Genomic DNA, 19,678 nt, shown 5'->3' on the forward strand with positions numbered 1-19,678 from the left:
TAAGACTGAAATGCTATACCTGTTAAACAGTAACTCCCCGTTTCTCCCTCCTCCCAGCCCTTGGCAACCACCATTTACTTCCTGTATGTATGATTTTGACTACTCTAGGTACCTCATGTAGATGAAATCATACAGTATTTGTCTCTATGTGACTGACTTATTTCACTTAACATAACGTCCTCAAGGTTTATCTATGTTGTAGCATATGTCAGAATTTCCTTCCTTTTTAAGGCCAAATAATATTCCATTGTACAGATGGGTTGGGGGAACAGATAGTTAGGGAGTTTGGGATTGACATGTACACACTACTATATTTAAAATGGATAACCAACAAGGATCTACTGTATAGCACAGGAATTCTGCTCAATAGTATGTTAACAACCTAAATGGGAAAAGAATTTGAAGAAGAATAGATACATGTATAGGTATAACTGAATCACTTTGCTGTACACCTGAAACTATCAAAACATTGTTAATCAACTATACTCAATATAAAATAATAATAAGTTAAAAAAATATTCCATTGTATGCATATACCACATTCTAATCCATTCACCTGTCAGTGGACATTTAGGTTGCTTCCACATTTTAGCTATTAGGGATAATGCTGCAGAACATGGGTGGACAAATGTCTCTTCAGGACTTTGCTTTCTGTTCTTTTGTATATACACCCAGAAATGGAATTGCTGGATCATATGGTAATTTTATTTTTAAGTTTTTGAAGAACTGCCGTATTGTTTTCCATGTGACTGTACCACTTTACTTTCCCACCAACAGTGTGTAAGTGTTCCAATTTCTCCACATCCTCCACAAAACTTATTTTCTGTTTTATGATATTTTCTAATATGTGTGAAGTGGTGTCTTACTGTGTTTTTTATTTGCATTTCCCTAATGATTAGTCATATTGAGCAACTTTTTATATGTTCCTTAACCATTTATATATCTTCTTTGGAGAAATGTCTGTTTAAGTCCCTTGCTCATTTTTGAATTGAGTTGTTTGTTGTTGTTGAGATTTAGGAGTTCTCTATATAGCCTTGATATTCCATTTTTTCTCTTTTGTGAGCATTTCTTCCTCCCTCCATTCTTTAAATGAGTATTTCTCTCGAAGTGTGGTCTGCAGACTATGTAATCAGAATCACTTGGGATATGTGTTTGGGATACACCATCTCTGAATCCACCACTCTATCTATTGAATCAGTCACTAAACTAGGGTCCCTGGATGATGCATTTTAACCAGCTTTCTGAGTAGAACTTCACAAATATTAAAATTTGAGAACATTTCCTTACATGTCAGCCCTTTCTAGGGTTTCTTGTCCAGTTCACTGTTCTCAATCTCATGGTTTAAGTACCACCTACTGATATGCTGACAACTTTCAAAGGTATCATTTTCAGTCCTGACCATTTATTTTCATATATCCAGCAGACCCAGACACCTCAAAGCCAATACATGTAAAAGTGAACTTATTATCTTACTCCATAAACCTGCTCCTTCATCTGTAGTCTCCATCGGTAGCACCATCAACTGTCATCTAGTCACTGAAGTTGAAAACTTGAAAGTTAGAAAATTGGAAACAAACTTTATTTCCCGTTCTCTTTCCCCCTCTCCTCAACCAGTCAATCAATGCATTCAACAGATTTTACTTTCAAGTATTTCCCAAACTTTTTCCTGCTTCCCTGATACAAATATCATAGATAAAATTAAGTTCTTCACCATATCTCTGCTGGGCTCTCTCTTCTCTCTTCTTTTTAAACCATCTCCCTTACAGACTTCAGTTTGGCTTATCTAAATGCAAAGTGTATCGGCTCAAGTCCCAGCAGGAAACAATGGTCATCTTCAAAATAAGATTAATTCAAGGAAGCTTTATTCACAAAGAGATTATGTCCACAGGTTTGGGTGTAGGACAACTACAACGGATGGTGTAATAGTCTGGCCAAGCTTTTACCACTTCTACATCCCATGGGATGAGGTGAGGGAGTGGCTACTAGAACACAGAAAAATTAAGTGGGTAGAGCTGGCTGATTTGAAAAAAGCAGAGATCTTTGATTACTCAAGGGACATCCCAGACCAAAGTTTGTTCATATCACACCAGATAAATACCGTGTCCTCAATCCCACCCTCCCTCTAATCTTTGACTGGGGACTCTGTTGGGAAACCCAACTAGATATCAGAAGGCATGAGAACCCCTTGATGTAATCTGTACCAGTTAGTCTCCAAGGCAGAGCACAGAGTTGAAACAAGTGGAGAATGGTTCTTAAAGTGTAGTGGAACAATCCAGCACAGAAATCTTACAACATAGCTCCAATGCTTATAAATATTTGGACTCCCCCATCTCCTATTAGCCAAATTTCTGTTCTTTAAAATGAAACACAGGGAGGGGGAAGGGTAAGCTGGGACGAAGTGAGAGAGTGGCATGGACATATATACACTACCAAATGTAAAATAGATAGCTAGTGGGAAGCAGCTGCATAGCACAGGGAGATCAGCTCGGTACTTTGTGATCACCTAGAGGGGTGGGATAGGGAGGGTGGGAGAGAGATGCAAGAGGGAGGAGGTATGGGGATGTGTGTATATGTATAGCTGATTCACTTTCTTATAAAGCAGAGGCTAACACACCATTGTGGAGCAATTATACTCCAATAAAGATGTTAAAAAAAATGAAACACAAAATATTTTTATTGCCCCATTGCCTCTTTGTCTGGCAGTCTCTGCCTTGCTTATCATGTTAGAAATGCAAGTTGCTTGTGGTTCCATATTAAGCTCTTAGTATTTCTTACCTCCATGTTTTTTTCGAGGCCTTTCCTTCTAGAGGAAGTGCTCTCTTCCTCTTTCCAACTTCTCCCAAGAAACGGCTCAGTCACATCCCTGATTAACATCCCTCTTCTTATTTTTTTACAAACATCCTGACTTGGCTAGTTAGTGGTTCTCAGTATTGTCTGAATCTAACATTGCTCTTACCTCATTGTTTCATTATTATCTGTTTATGTGTTTGACTCCCCAAACAGACTCTGAATTCCTTGAATAAAGAAATAACATCTTATATATGCTTAGAGTCCTGGGGCTAAGCCCAGTGCCTATTTGTTGAAAGAAAAAAAGAATTAGTAATTTCTCCCTGTCTCTTCTCTCTTGCTGTGCATATGCTAATAGTCAAAGGGATCGCTTTCAGATTTCTAAAAAATGGTGTGCATCTAAGTACCTCTCAGTGGGGCTGCAGCCAGCATTAATATTGAAGTGGTAAGTAATGGCCAATTTTGTTTCCTCTGTAATGGAAATTGATGGAAGGAAGGTTCACTGTGGATAATTAGATTGATTTTAGTTTTACCATTTTTATATCCAGACAGTTCTTAAAAGTGATTGCTGTAATTACAGAAAGACAAGCTGATACAGAGAGCAATTCTTTATTTTTCTCTATCCAATCTAGATTCTCTGTGCTGCTGAAAAGACTCAATTCTTCTTCTCCTCCTCATTCTCTGCATACCATCCTTAAAAGACTTGTATTTTCACTTTAAATTAACATCTTATCAGTGTAGATTGAAACATGGAAGACTGAGGCCAGGTGAGGGCATACAGAATCCTTCAATGTATAAAGTGATTTTCATTTAACATCTATAGTGTATATACCTTGATTATAATATGACATACCAGGAAGTATAGGGCAAACTTCTAGCCTGCATTCCAGAAACTTACAATAAGTTGCCTCTGTAAAAAGGTAGGTGGTTATTAGAGGGGAGACAGCCTTTCATAAATCCTGCTTTTTGCTAGGAAGCATTTTTCCTAAGCAGGTTCTCATTCCTCCTGTTGGCTCTCCTTCCTTCTAAACTCTCTGCCCCTGGGGAGCAGGTGTTGTGCCGATTGTTTTTTAGCTGTGGTGAATTTGGAGCAGATAACTGTACATGTCTCAGAATGGTTTCAGAATATAGGGGAATATTTGTCAGCCATTCGTGATACTTAGAATGGGTAAAGCCTCTCATTCACTATAATGTTTTCAGTCAAATAAAGTGCCAAGGAAATAAATGCTGGCATTGACACCACAATCAATTATTTTTTATGATGACAGTGTCTAGGTGCTATTTAAAATTTTAGTTCAAAACAGACAATTCTTATTCACCTGTTTTTTTTCTTTGCTATGATGCAAAGCAATAAAAATATGGTTTATGAAGGAACCCATCTCTCATTTATATTGGGCAACAAAACAAATAGGAAAAAAGAAGAACAGGAAGTTCACTTAGAAAATAATAAAATTATTTCTGTGAATAGAAATGAGAATAAGAAATGACAATGTCAGACATTGTGATATCCTTGAAGATAGAATTTGTATTCTTTGTTGTTCCTGGCAAAATTCTTTGCATATTGCTAATGCTTAGTAAATTTGTGTTGAATTTAACTTAGTTAATTCAAAACATATATTTCTGCAGTTCAAAAATTGTTCATGAGAAAGTCTCAGGAAGGAACATATTAATTTAGGCATCACAGTGTACATTGATATATATGCAAATATATCTCCAAAATCACATGATACCTCATTAAAGCTAATTCTGCTTGGGTTTTAGTGAATCAAAAAGGAAAAAAATTACCATGTTCGCCACCCAAAAACCACACATTTTACTCTGCATCAAAAGGTCTTGTAGTTTGATTGGTCTGCCAGTGGAAGGGATTGGATGCAATGCAGTGCCTTTTTCCTTGCTGACATTCTATAGAAGTTTGTTCACATGGTCTTGTCATAATTAGTCAGGGGATAAAACAAGTAATGCAAAATTTAGAAATAACATTAGCTTTTAAGAAGGTAAACTATAATTGTTAGGAGATGGCGTTCAAGATATCCAACAAATAACTCTCTTACCCTCTTAAGTTCTAAATCAAATGAGAATTAGATAAAAAAATTACTGGAGGTAGACACTGGAGTTAAAATTATGTAATTAGTCTCTACCCTGACTCTGCCACTTACTAACTATGTGATCTGGGGACAAGCCTCTTCTGCCTTAATTTTCTTATCTGAATATGGGCATAGTAACACCATCCCAATTAGGATTTTACAAGGATCGAATGAGATCATGTATATAAAGTTCTTTGCATGCTCCCTGACAGACAAGTACTCAATAATTGTAGCTATTATTATTAATAAATGATGGAGAGTTAACTTCTAAAAGAGCAATAATTTAAATGGATTATTGAAAGCATTCCAATAACAAAAAGTCAGAATATAACCTAAGATGAAGGTGGGCTATTTTGACATTTCTAAAGATCTTGAAGAGCAAAAATGGGCTATGTTGCAGAAGAGAGCACATGCTCTTTTCAGGTAGGTGAGCAAGTGAGGAAGATAAAGGGACAGGGAGCCATGCATGTCCAATTTTCTTAACCAAAATCCACCTTTTAGGGAATTTACTCCTCCTACCTGGGAGACAAATGAGTGAGGACACAGAGAAAATCCAGAAAGTTATGCTCAGGACCTTCCTCCACATGGAAGGATATATTGGGAATAGGAATTTAAGTCCCCACCTCCAACAATAATGGCCATCACATTTTATTGTAATTATTTGATGTTTACTATTAGAATGTAAGTTTGGTTAAGGGAAGACATCAGTTTGATTGGTTGACTATTCTATTACGAACACCAAATACAGTGAATGACTTATGTTAGGTGCTCAATAGATATCAAGGGATGATTAAATGAATGAATAAATCCATTCTCTTGGCTTCTATAACTCTGCTGTGTATTGTGTACATCAGGCTTTATAAACCACATCATTAAATATTTCAATAATATTATTTTATTATTGTGCTTCTACTTGTGCAAGAAACTATTGTAGACATTTTACATGTATTAACTCATTCAGCTCCTACTATAATCTTAGAGGTAGGTATCGTCACGATCACTATTTTTGAGATGTGTAAATTAAGACAAAAAGTGGTTAATTTTCCAAGGTCACGTGATAGTAATTACAGAACTAATTATTATGATTCAATGCTCACCAAAAACCTGGCTACAGTTTGGCCGCCGTATCTTACAGAGAAAGAATGAGTGGGTCATAGGACAGGATATCTATTCACTTTTTTGTTTTTTAATTTTTATTTCATATAGGAGTATAGTTGATTAACAATGTTGTGTTTGTTTTGGTTGTACAGCAAAGTGATTTAGTTATACATATACATGTATCTATTCTCTTTCAAATTCTTTTCCCACTTAGGTTATTACAGAATATTGAGCAGAGTTCCCTGTTCTATACAGTAGGTCCTTGTTGGTTATATTAAATACCTCATTTTTAATTATAAATGAACACACTAACATCACTCTGCAGAGGACTTCCTTGGTGGAAATTTGTCCTCAAGACTCTATAAGCTTTTTTATGAGTTATCAAGACCAAATTTCTGGGCCAGTTAAATAAGAAGTTTATTGTGTCTATTTTACCAAGTTGGTGCTATCTGTGGGGCTTCCAAATGTCCATCTGGCTGGCTTTTCTCTGGTGACATAGCTATTTCTTTCTAAGTCCCTATGAAACAGCAAATTCACTGAATATTTTAACTTATATGTCTATACAATTGTGTCCTCTCTACTAGACTGCTACATTTGTTACAAGCAGGGACGGGGACCTCATTCAGTCCCTTATGTTGAACTCAGGACAGAGAAGTTAATAAATTTCTGTTTGAGTATATGAGGCATCTATATTCTCTACTCTGAAATGGCTGTTTAGCGTTTGGGAATAGTGTCCCGAGTTGGAACAGAGTTTAGTTTTAGGAAAATAACATATTGGTTTGACAGGATATATGTGTACCTTTGACTCCATACTCTAATAAATGGACCAATTACTACACACATAATTTAAAAGACATAGTTGATCTGAAAGTTCATTAATCAAATAACTGATTTTAAGCATTTGTTATGTGCTGAAAGTTTGCTGTAGAGGGACTGAAAACACTTGTAATTTGGACATATAAGTGGAGAAAAATACCTTATAGTTTATAATCAAGGGCTAAGAGCTGGGTAAAGACCATAAAAGCAGTGGGATCACTTGGTTAAAACACCTGACAAAAGTTCCCTAGAAGGAGTTAGACTTTAGTTGTTCCTTAAAGAATTCATGGAATTGGGTAGGTTAAAGAATTCCAAGATGGTTGGAAAACATGAAGAAAGCAGAAAAGCAGGAATGAGGGTGGTGCATGTGGATGGGCTATTTCAAGATAAAGGATCACGTACATCACACATAGGCAGTCAGATTTTGCCAAGTGCACTCATAGCTTATGGTATTTATTACCATATCCATTTATGTGATTTCCTTCTATTCATACCATTTGGAGGGGAAAATACCCTTTAACTTACTATTTTTATACTATTTAGAAATACAAAGCATTCTGTAAACTGAGATTATACTTTTTTGGACATATGGGTGGGAATTGTAGCATAAATAGAACATACATGGATACAGAAGGCAGTCCTAGGTAGGAATTTTGACCTGGACACTTACTATGTAACCTTGGCTTAGCTGAGTAACCTCTCTGAGCTTCAGCTTCCTCATCTGTTAAATAAGAAAAAATTATGATAGCTATGCATAGAGTTATAAAGATTAAATGAAATAAAGATTATCAAAAGTCCACTGTTACACTGGCTGTCACATAGTTGCCCCTTGATGACTAGTCACTACTACTATTCTATTGTTTAATAAACAGTAGCATATTGCATTCTGCTGTTTGACATATCCTAAGGAGGGGAGTGCTAATTCACACTGTTTCACCTCTCTACTTTCCCTAATATTTGTTATCCTTCTCCCCACACTTGGGCTGTGAAGATGCTTGGTCTTTCTTCATATGAACTAAAGGTACTTTTTCCAATTCCAAAATATGAAAGTAGGTAAACATTAATCTACCATGAATTACCCAAACCATTTCTTTCTTTCAGGCTTTAGGTCATAAAAAAAACAATAACAATAACAGTGGTAGCAAACATTATTTGGAATCATAAGTCATACAGCATTCTCACCCTGTGTAGCAAGGAATTAGGGAAAAATAAGTTATTCTAAGAGATCTGGATTCAAGTGTTGCTACTTACTGCTCTTGAACTTTGGAGGAGGGATTTTCTAAGTTTAAAATAATAAGAATATCAAAGATTAAAAAAGGTTCTTGGGTGTCTCAATAAATCAGAATCAGGATGTTTAATTCCATTCATTATACTATATTTTAAAACAAGAGTATCACAGAAATAGTGTACATAAAATACAATAAATGTTCAAATGAGCAGATTAACTTGTTTTCCATTAAAAAAATTGGTGAATTTTCTCACAACTAAAAGATGTCATTTTAGGTTACCATTATTTTCACAGTGCCCCAAAAAGACCACCTGTGGTAAGAATCAACATACTTCCTTTAGCTCTTTGCTGGCTTATTAACAGGGTATGAATAGGAGATCTAAGCTCAAAATGTAATATATTTTTCTGTAGTAATTAAAACAATGAGTGAAAAGGGGAATGCACTTCCTGTGTCTATATAGTTATGGACTGAATTGTGTCCCCTCAAAATTCACATGTTGAAGCCCTAAGCCTCAGTGTGACTATATTTGGAGATAGGGCCGTTAAGGAGGTGATTCAAGTTAAATGAGATCATAAAGGTGGAGTCCTATCTGATAGGACTGGTGAACTTATAAGAAGAGGAAGAGGCACCAGAGATCTCTCTCTCTCTATGTACACACGAAGGAAAAGAAGAGAGGCCTCACCAGAAATCAACATTGCTGGCACTTTGATCTTGGACTTTTAGCCTCCAGCTATGAGAAAAAAAAAATTTCTATTGTTTAAGCCACCTAGTCTCTGGTATTTTTTTATGGCAGTTTGAGCAGGCTAATATATATATATATATGTTTTAAAGCATCTCTCAGTATAATTTAGTTGTTATATATAATGAGTATCAAATTCTGTTCTTGTAATGTCTACTCTAACAGTATATTATAAAATAATGGACATTTTTTTATGCCACAAAGTCTAAATATCTCCGTCTTGCTAAAAGTTAGAATTTTATATATATATATTTTTTTTAAAGATTTCATTTTGCCTTTATTCTTTATTTTATTTTATTTTTATTTATTTATTTATTCATTTATGGCTGTGTTGGGTCTTCGTTTCTGTGCGAGGGCTTTCTCTAGCTGCGGCAAGTGGGGGCCACTCTTCATCGCGGTGCGCGGGCCACTCACTATCGCGGCCTCTCCCGTTGCGGAGCACAGGCTCCAGACACGCAGGCTCAGCAATTGTGGCTCACGGGCCTAGTCGCTCCGCAGCATGTGGGATCTTCCCAGACCAGGGCTCGAACCCGTGTCCCCTGCATTGGCAGGCAGACTCTCAACCACTGCGCCACCAGGGAAGCCCAGAATTTTATATTTTATAAATATAAAAATATTCTTTTCTGGAAGAAAGTGTACAGAATTTGATAGTGCTATGGAGGTTAATGTGTTTTATTAAGCATTCATGGAATTACTTCATTACAATTGTGAATCCATCTAATAATGAATTAGATGACTATTACCATAATTGCCGTATAGCACAATGTTATGTTGATGTTAAATTCTGTCTAGAGTCAGTACATGAGTAAAACATAGTGGCTGTCTTCCTAATGGCACATGATTGTAATTATAATAATTTCAATTTGACACATTATCTTTTCACAAATTCATTGCAGAGTATGTATATTATCTTCTTTACTGGAGTTTAGGTAATAAATCCCAAAGCATTACGAGGACCAGTTTGCTTTTGAGAGTTTTGTCTTTGTCTTTTTGAAGGTAAATAGACTGGCAGCCTTCCTAGTAATGTCCAGAAGACAAATGGCAACCATTCTAAGTAAATTTTCTTCATGTTTCTTCAGTATGTGCTTTGTATGAATACAAATAAGATTACTGCCCTTTTAAAGAACAGCATTGCAGTCAGTGATTGGTATTGGGCACACATTTGCATAATCAAATATTAATTTTCCTTTAGCTTTAGAATTATGCCATAAGCATAACTAGGTCCTCAATTAGACTTGCGCACTTAAATCTTCTGTTTCCAACCCCAAAGCCCTCTAAGGTTACCTCATTTCTAAGTAGTCTAGGAGCTATCAGGTTGGGGGATTCTGGAGTAAGTAATCCACAGACAAACCCTGTGTTTGTTCTTCAGTTTGTTCTTCATTCTGTTTCTTTGGATTTCACTTTTAATGTTGTAGGTGCCTCTGTCTTCTTCATGCGCTTCTGTCAAAACACTGAAAGAACACAAATTCCCAAAGGGAAATTCACATTATTTCAGGTATATCTAGGACATAAAAGGAAAGCATTATAACGCTGCAAAAATTCTGCCTAGCTCTCAGAATGTCAATGATTTGTGGTGTTTCTTTCAGCGCAACTCAATAACATGTCAGGAACTGAAAATGAAGGCGTACCTGTTGTCCTTTGCATAACCCCATGTCGCCTCTGAGGGGTTCTCTAATAGTTCTCTTCTTTATTCAGGTTCAGCTCCTGTCTCCTCTTCAGGACCTGACAGCTGATTTCCTGCACATATAAAAGAACATCTAGTCACATGTATTAAGGAAAAGAGCTATTACAAGGCCATTGTGTAGGAACATGAAATCAGGCAGTGGTGAAAGTTTGATTTAAACCCGTTTCCAGAGAAAAGATACAAATAAAATACTATTGCATAGGTTCAAGAGGGCAAAAGAAGATTCTTAGAAAAGGACAACAACCGAGGGAATTCTCTGGTGGTCCAGTGGTTAAAACTCCACTCTCCCAATGCAGGGGGCACGGATTTGATCCCTGGTCAGGGAACTAAGAACCCACATGCCACACGGTGCAGCCAAAATAAATAAATAAAAATAAATAAAATATTTTAAAAAAGGACAACAACCGGTTCTTAAGCATTGGTCCTCTGGGGCTGTTTATACAGAACTCTTTGAAATTCTAGGTCCTAAAGATGGGGGTGAAAGATTTAGCCTGACTTCCCCACTCCCTCACACATACCCAAATTCAGCCTGACTTTTTCAGAATGTGCCCTTTGCATTGGTTCCCTCCAACAATAAGAGGGTGGACATAGATCTTGCTTATGTGGTTCCACTTTCAGCTTTTTAACAAGGGTGAAAGCACCAAGTAATGTGAAATATAAGATGCTAAGACAAGCCCAAAAGAAAGCAAGTAAAAAAAAAAAGCAGTGAAGGAAAGTGTAGAGTCTATAACAATATGTCAACCCTCCAACCCATTCCCTCCAACTATCAAGAAAAGGAACATTTTTTAAATAAATACTTTAGAGTAGGGATTGAAAAACTTCTTCTGTAAAGGACCAGAGAGCAAATATCTTAGGATTTCTAAGCCCTATGCTCTCTATCACAGCTACTGAACTCTGCCATTGTTGTACCAAAGCAGTCATCAATAATAAATTAATGAGCATGGCTAGGTTCCAAAAAAATTTTATTTATGGACACAGAAATTTGAATTTCATACAATGTACACAGTCACAGAATATTAATCTTCTTTTGACTTTATTCAACCATAAAAATTATTAAATTTTTAGCTCACAGGCTGTACAAAAATAAGTAGCAAGTGGGATTTAATCCAAGAACACAGAGTACTGACCCACTCTTTATTGGCTTATTCAATGTAGAGGTAGAATGGCTTCCTATCAGTCATCTCTCTTGAATATGGAGGTCTGGGTAAATGGGTAATGCTTTTCCTCTTCCTGTGGGTGCCCTTTATGTGTGGATGACAATGTTTGACAAGCAAAGAAAAGGCAAAATCTCAGTTCCCCTTCGCCCTTCCACCATCCTCAGGGGCTCCCCCGCAATGCTAATACGAACTCACTATGTTATGTCACACTGATTTGCTCAATTTTTTTAGATAAGAATGGAATTGTATTGCCTTGAGTGAAAGCACCCGACTGCCAAGTTTTGGGGGCTTTGGGATAGGGAAGAGGGGTGGAGGAAGCCTACTGTTGCATTAAAGGACTTTCAAAGACAGCCTGTTTCTAATAAACTACAACTCACTGCAAGCCTCCATTGAACTGGAGAGTCCACCTTCCCTGCTGCAGGCTCTTCCTGTGTCACTTTGCCCAGCTTCATGAGTATCAGCAAGCAGCAACATCGCTCCACCCGCTTTGCTTTCCCATCAGTCTGCCTAGATCTCTTACTGATCGTCAGCTTTCCTCATTTCTATCTTCACTGTGTATGGAAAGAGAAGCTTCTTTTTTCCTTTCTTTTCATTTTAGAGAGAGAAGGGAGAAAAGTAGAAGATAAACCCATGGGTGGGGTTTGTCATCTTAAACAGTGGAATGAAACTTTTTTTTTAAAGTTGTCAAAATGATTACAATGGAGGTAGGATTGGACCACTTTGAGAAATATTGCCTAAGTGGATCTGGATCTTCTCTATCTTTCTGTGCCCCTTTCACACCCACAGCACAGGGTTAGGTTTCTGTCTAAGAGTCAGGCTGTGAGCTCTACCCTTTATTAGCTCTGAGAGATTGAACTCTGTTCAAAGTAATTTATAACTATTATCTTACTGAAACTTCACAAATGAAATTGGTAATGTTGATGGTTTTCCCTGTTCATAGATGAGGAAATTAAATTTTGTTAAGTTTGGCAAGTTTAAATAAGATACTTATGGTCATTGCACCATATTATGATCAATATCTTACCCTTATACCATAATATTATGTTATCTCATTACTTTGTTATGAGTGTCAATTAGGAAATAAATGGTACTCAATAAATGTGTTAGCCTTTTTTTTTTGTCTAGCCTTAAGCCTAAAAGATATGAAACTCTGTAGACAGCCTTAGCTGTTGCCTTCTTCCCTCTCACCTCTTTCATCTTCTGACTACTTAACTAAACCCTCCACCTCCTCCAAATCTATCCCTTCCATAAGGCTATTCTAACTAGTCTGAGTTTTATATTTCTTAATTCTCACAATGATGATATTGCCTTTAATCACAGAGGGTTGGCAGTGTTCACTGTTTTTTTTAAAAAGTTTTAGTTTTATTAACAATTTTTTTTGCTGTAGAGTCATATATTAAATGTCTGTGTTCTCCTAAGAACGCTCAGAAGAGGACTGGGCAGAGATTAAGTATTCAAATATTTATTGACGGACATTTGATTAAGTATAACGTGTATGAGGGTCTTAAATTTAGTTCTGTAGGTGGTGTAGAGAGCAGATGAATGTGTTTCATGGGGCATCAGCTGTCCTAATATAAACCTGAAAAAAGTATATATTATATTTATATAAAATATGTATTACAAGCATACATATAAATATATATAAATATATACATATATTAAAGTAATGAGAATTGAGTTTTACAGTTACCACTCCCTTTTTCCCATTCTTTAGTTTTCACTTTCCTGATCCATTAATACATTCCAAATCCTTTTTTTGTTTTCTGCAGCATCATGGGAAGAGAAAAAGAAAGAGATTATACTTGCTACTTTTCCGTCACTTCTTACCCTCTTTTTTTTTAAATAAATTTATTTATTTATTTTTGGCTGCATTGGGTCTTCGTTTCTGCGTGCGGGCTTTCTCTAGTTGTGGCAAGAGGGGGCTACTCTTCATTGTGGTGCACGGGCTTCTCATTGCAGTGGCTTCTCTTTGTTGCGGAGCACGGGCTCTAGGCGCACGGGCTTCAGTAGTTGTGGCTCGCGGTCTCTAGAGCACAGGCTCATAGTTGTGGCGCATGGGCTTAGTTGCTCTGTGGCATGTGGGATCTTCCTGGACCAGGGATCGAACCCGTGTCCCCTGCATTGGCAGGTGCATTCTTAACCACTGCACCACCAGGGAAGTCCCTCTTACCTTCTTTTTTACCCTTAATGACAGCTTTGACAATTGGTTCCATTTTTCCATGCTCACCAAAGAAAAAAAATTAACAAATAAGAAATATTGCACAATTTAAATCTTTGTTGAGAGCAATGTAAAGGAAAGTTTAGTAAAGGACAATAGTACTAAACACTCAAGAACTAAACATGACCAGAGAGAACATTAATGCTGATTAATGGAATTTTTAGAATGCCTAAGTTTTACATAAAGATCAAAGTAATTTTGCTTATTCAGCAGAACCAGATTCATCTAAATTCGCACCTTAATTAATGGGGCTCCCTAAAAGAAACCAAAACGAATAAATGGTAATTAAGTGCTAATTTTGCACAGTTAAAATTACTGCAGATTACATGCAAATTGGAAAACATAATCAATAATGGAGATTTCTCTGTGAAATTCCTGATGCCTTTGTCTGAGTTTATTTTATGTTGTATTTAGGGAGAATAGTCAGGACTCTGGGCAGAGAGCAGCCTGTCATTTCAGGAACTTGGAGTTCACTGCTGTCAGGGCCAATAGTAGCCTTGGTTGATAAGAACTTGAACTAAACAGTAGCAGTGGGAAAAGGGAAAAGGGAATAGATATAAGGATGTTTAGAGGTACAATTAATAACCTTTGCTGGTCAAATGAACAAAAACAAAGTCTTCTCTAAAAGAGGAGTCATGAAACGTGGGTTCTGTAGATGGACTAAGTCTCAATTTAAAATTTTTTTAAAGTAGTTAGTACTATGAGAGAGAACTGAGCCCAGAAAAAGTGACACAAATTTTGTATTTAAAAATCTTCTCACGAGATTTCTGCAAAGTCCATGTTGATATAGCTGATTTTAGTAATTATGTAGCTCTTCTAGAAAAGTCTTCATTTCACCCAATATAGGTGTCTCTTTCTATCCGTTTTCCTCGGAGGTGATGAAGTAAGTACCAAGTACTGTCTTTTGAGCAATAAATGGGTGTTGGTTATTCTCCATTTATTTGTCCTACCAGGTCAGCACCCGACCCTTCTCCCCTCCTCATCCTGCTCTGGGTGGCAGGATTCTGACTTGTGTGGACTGCATCACATAAACTCCCTTGCCCTCTGTTCAGCCAATGGAGACACCAGCTGGAGATTGGTGGATGGGAGATAATGAGGTCACAGTATGCATTTACCCCACCCATTTGTTGGACTGTGGCTTGGTAGTGGCTGTGTTCCTCTACCCAGAGCCACAGCTCCTACTGGGTGAGACCCTTTCCCACCATTGCAGCTCTTGTCAGCTTCAGGGATGGCAACACCGCTTTGCTCTTATGGACTGGAGATGGCAACAGCTTCTGGTTATTGGAGTTTCTAATGCTTCTCCTTCTCTAGCTGATGGCTTTAACCCTCCACACAATTCTGTAAATAGTCCCTTCGTTAAACTGTGTCAGTTATCACTTTTATGTGTCCTGCAAGGATCCTGACTATAAAATGATTCATATTCTTGTAGCATTATTAAATCACCTTTTTTTCCTTGAGGTAAATCTAAAAGTAATAGGTTCCATTTTTTAAAAATTCACGGTTAGTTTTTTTTTTTTTTTACGGGGGGGGGCGGTTTACTCCATTTTCTCCTCCACAAATATCTCTTCTCCCTTTTCCCCTCCCTGCCATGAGGGCTTCTGGACTAAGTATAGTCACATTTATGCTTCTGCAGCCTTTTCTATATACTCTTTGCTGGCATTTAACCCTCCTATTTTAATTAATCATTTATATGCCTTCCTCTTCTCCTTAAAAGTTCCTCTGCCTTATTTATCATTGTGTTCCCAGATTTGGAAGGTCAGGAAAACTGGTACTCAATAAATGTTTAGTGAATGAGTTAGTATTTGGGGATAAATTGCCCAAGAGATAGGTCTGTGGCTCTAATGACATTTTTAGAATAGTTGGATTATCTCATGATAGTGCAACATATAGGTTATGAACATGGTCTCTTTGGCCAGCCTATCTGGTTTGGATCCAGTCTCTATCATTTGCACTAGTAAGTGACCTTGAAGATGCTTAATGTCTCAGTGCCACAGTTTCTTTATGTGTGAAATGGTGATAATAACTGTGTTTATTTAATAAAGTTGTTGTGTGGATTAAATGAGTTAAAATATGTGACATGCTTAGGACTGTGTCTGTCATATAATAAGGCTATATAAATATTTTTGACTATATTTGCTATTTTCATGGATCTAGTATAATGTGTGCCAGTGATGAGAGAGTTAAAAGATCAAATTTATGGTAAGCAAAAAGGATATTTCAGAACTAATTGCAAACTGGAAATAGATACATCATCAGATGCTTAGTACCTCCATTAAGAGTTTTAAAAATACATAAAATTAGTAATGTGGAATTGTTGGTCATAAACTTAGCCAACTGTTAGGGTCTACAAATCCAGCAGAAGACCTCATCTTTTGCCTGGGCAGTGATTACAAGTCACAAGGCAAGTCTTTTAAAATGACTTCTATTGGCATTCAGTCTCAGGTAGCAATGTGTTATGTTTATTAGTGGAGTTTTTACAAGATAGTCATATTTCTTTTCTCAGAGAATTTGGGAACCATCTCACTTTGGTTTCCTAACTGCAGATGATATTCACTAATTTTCTAGGGACTTTTGAAAAATTAAAATAAGAATACGGACAAGGCTTCTGAATCTAAAGCCTTCATTTATAATCGTATTATTCTGACCACCATTTCTATCATTGTGGTTAGGAGCAAAAGTTCTGAAGTCAGACCTTTGGAGTTTAAACCTGCTTCATCTACTAGCTATATCACCTTGGGCCAATTATGTAGATTTGCTCTGTTTCAGTTCCTTTAAGTGTAAAATGGGAATCATAATGTTATCTATTTCATAGGGTTATTACGGCGATTCAGTGAGGTAAGCATGTAAAGCTCTTAGAAAAGGGCCTGGCACAAATTAAGCGCTCAAATTATTAAATATTATTTTTCTTTTTAAAAAATACTCTGAAATAATTTCACAGCAATTGTTCATTTGAAACAGTAGGGACAATTTATCAGTGAAAAATAAATTTAGTCGTTTTGTTGGTGTCATTTAAGTGTAGTATGTTTTTAGACAAGAATAGAATGACTGTAAATGTGATTTAGATCTACCTCATAGATCAAAGTTTTCCCTAACAGTAACTGAAGTATTTATTTTAACTCTAAGCAAAGATTACAAAAGAATTAATAGCAAAGAAATTTATTCTCTCAAGGAAATGCTCCATGGCTACTTATGTGATGGCAATGAAATTTCCATGTTTAGTTTAGTTAACTGAATATATATATATATATAATGTAATATATATGTATATTATATAATGTTATATATACATATAAACATGTGTATCTACCTACCTATCTACACATATGTTTGTGTGTGTATATACACATATATATGTACAGCCTGGCCAGGAGTGCCTCGGGTAATGTTATGAATCTAGCTCCTCCTCTTTCATTGAATTTCTACACTGCCTTCTAATCTACCAGGCCGACTTTAGACCCTGAATTAGTCACAGTCATTTATTGATTTCGATGTTAGAGCTGATAGACTGTTAATGTACAGGTCTTCATCTGAGACTGCTCAAATTTTAGTCTAAACTGTAGAATTTCACCAATTGGACTTATGGTGCTGTTGTGACTCTGTTTTTTATAATTGTTACTGTGTAAAGCTCTGCCATATACTAGCCTGGTGCCCTTAGGCAAGTGCCTCTCCATCCCCCACCTCCAAAATGAGGGTAATAATGGTACTTAACTTATAAGGATTGAAAAAATAATATTTGTAAAACATTTAGAAAATGACTCGGCACATAGTAAGCATTATATTAACATTTGTAAAATGAAATAAAATAAAGATAAATAAGACACAGTATAGACCATAAAACAATTGTAGGTAGGGAAATGGCAGCGAGTTTTCCAATATTGGGGCTGACTTTAGGTTCTTTTGGTTTGTAAGGTACTGGTTAATTGATGGGGCATGAGAGCGATCTTAAACCATATTTATATGAAAGTGGATTCTGAGCAATTGGTATAGACCAAGGAAACATTTAAGAAGTGATATAGGTGGTACCCTAAAGACAGTGGTCCTATGTGCTTTCAGGGCTGAAAAGTCAATACAGTGCCAGAGATTATAAAAAAGGAATTAAGAACAAAGTAAAAACCTGGGAAGGTGTTCTGGAAATGCAATCTGAAGACTTGATATTGGTCTAGGCTATAAACCTAGAAGCAAACCTTGGTTGTTTCATTTGAAAAATATTTGATTTTTAGTATATATTTTCATTATAAGATTGTTGTGAAGATTAAATGAGTATGGGTGTTCATGTATTGTGCTTACTGTAAAATAAGCTAACATACCTTTAGTATTCTTGTTTTTAATATAGCCCTGATGTTACAGAAACGTGATGGTTCATATCCTCTAATTTGACAGCTGTAGGGAAAAATTTTATCAACCAAGAGAAGGTACTGAAGATTCACACTACTAGTGAGGAGAAGGGAAAGGCCCTTTCTCCTTCTACTACCCCCATTACCAAGTTCTGAAAAAAGCAAAAGAAAAAATTTTTAATTCAAACCTGTAAATTTAACCTGAGGAGATTAAAATATAAGGAAAAATTTGAGGAATATCTCCAAACTTTTGATCTGACCTCTTAGCTACAGTAATGTCATGATAAATTTATTCAAACTTCGAAAAATTTAAAAATTTTCCTATTCTATATTATTGCTTAGGTGATTGAAGTCTATAGTTTGCTCAGCATGACACGATATGAGTATTTCTTTTTACATATCCTAAAAGCATTTTTTAAAATATTCCATCAGTTATTTTTAAAAGTTTAGATTTGAAAAAAGAAATTCTATATCTTTCTTCAATTTTGTAAATTTTAACCAATTTCTGTTGCTAAAAAAGTAGAAAACTTTATTGCATTTGATTATGGGAAAGATGACTATGCAAAATTTTAAAGAGGAAAGATAAGACATGGCTTGTCAAAGAGCAGGGGGAAACATTCCATTTTTATAGAGTAATCCTTATAAAATATCCTACCCTCTTAGAAGCTAATACTTATTGAGTAATTACATGGCCAGGCACTGTTCCAACAGCTAAGATTTAACTCATTGAATCCTCCTAACAATCTGTGGGGTAGGTCTGCTATTATACCCATTTTATAAGGAGTCCAAGGCAGCCTCTGTTCAGTGACTTAGCCAGGGTGGCACTGCTAGTAAACTGTGGAAGTGGCAATACATAGAGCACAAATGCAAGTGTTATAAAATATGAAGTCAGTTTACGAAGGAAATTCTCTTCAATCATACTACAACCTTAAAAATATATATAAAGAACATTTTATATGTATATTCTATTTTGAAGAGAAACATCTATGGAGCAAGAAACTATGATATCTATTTAATAAATGAAAAAAACTGAACCTCAGCTGAAACTAAATGGTTCATGGTTACAAGGTAGAAAGCTTAAATGTGATTATTTAACGAGAACTGTGGAGAACTGTTCTTGACTGTCAGGTTATAGGGTGAGAGACTAAAAAATTTGCTTAGCTCTTCCCACTTCTAGAACAATGTTTCTCCAGTTGGGTTTCATAGATTTCTGGTTGTTGGTAGACATACTTCTGGAGGCTCTCAAGTTATCTTGTTTTCAGTTTGATGGTAATAACAAAATATTAGCCTATACATACTCCAGGTCATCTGGATGACTACATTATAATCAAATAATACTGGCCATTTCAGTGTTTGTAATGGCCAATATTTTCATAATTGCCATGAGTGCCATATACTACTAATCTAATTATTATTATTTTCTTTAACTTTTTAAAATTAAAGTATAGCTGATTTACATTGTTGTGTTAATTTCTGCTGTACAGCAAAGTGATTCCGTTATATATATCTCTATCTACCTGTCTATCAGTCTA

Source organism: Balaenoptera physalus (genome assembly GCF_965194825.1).
Source record: "Balaenoptera physalus genome assembly, chromosome: 5".
Lineage (NCBI taxonomy): Eukaryota > Metazoa > Chordata > Mammalia > Artiodactyla > Balaenopteridae > Balaenoptera > Balaenoptera physalus.